Source organism: Penaeus monodon, chromosome 27 (assembly GCF_015228065.2).
Source record: "Penaeus monodon isolate SGIC_2016 chromosome 27, NSTDA_Pmon_1, whole genome shotgun sequence".
Classification (NCBI taxonomy): domain Eukaryota; kingdom Metazoa; phylum Arthropoda; class Malacostraca; order Decapoda; family Penaeidae; genus Penaeus; species Penaeus monodon.
In genome coordinates this window covers 21412431-21413231 of record NC_051412.1, presented here as the reverse complement: position 1 = coordinate 21413231, position 801 = coordinate 21412431, and positions in this window count along the sequence as shown.

The following is an 801-nucleotide window of genomic DNA, read 5'->3' as shown; positions in this document are numbered from 1 at the left end:
GATGGAGGAGGAGAGAAGGGGTGGCTTGTTCCAATCCCCCCCCCCTCTCCCCTCGCCGTCGCCTCGCTGACCGCACTAAATACCTCACGATTCGGAACTCTTGTTTTGTTCGCCTTGGCTGCCGTTCTGTATCGCCATAAAATACACGAAACAGGAAATTTGTTCTTACATCACAGATAGCATTCACGTAAAGAGACAAACAGACGATAAGACAAAAGCCACGCGAGATGAAAACAACATATTCACACGTCGTCAAGAAAAGAGCTTTGTTAAGAAATGCAAAACAATCACCGAACTTTCAGTGACATTAATTTTTTTTCGCTAAAGTTAACAAGTAAACGACAAAAAAGTAAACAGAAAAAACTCAAGTATCAAGTTGATCGAGTGGCCTACATAAAAAATAGAAAAAAGCCACATCAACAGAAACAAAAACGAAAGATATTCTTTTGCTTCCGTCGAGCGGGAACAAGGAGGTTAGCGTGTTCGAATGTAGCTATTTAAATTTTAGGCTATTAAAATGTTCAATTATTTTCTTTCTCGCTCAAATGTCTGCTGTTCAATTGCATATATTTGACTTCATAAATGCAGAGCTGTATATTTTGAATTTAATGAACGAATATTTATGTTATTACCGACGATGGCCATAATCACGTTCAATTTGCGAGGGAAAAGCTAGCGGATATTTGCTCTGTAGGTTAGAAACTAGGATGAGGGGAGTAACAGCTAAATTATAATTCATTTTAATAATTTAATTGTTGAGTTATGAAGCTCTCTCCAAGCGCTGATTTGTGTGTTTGCCGG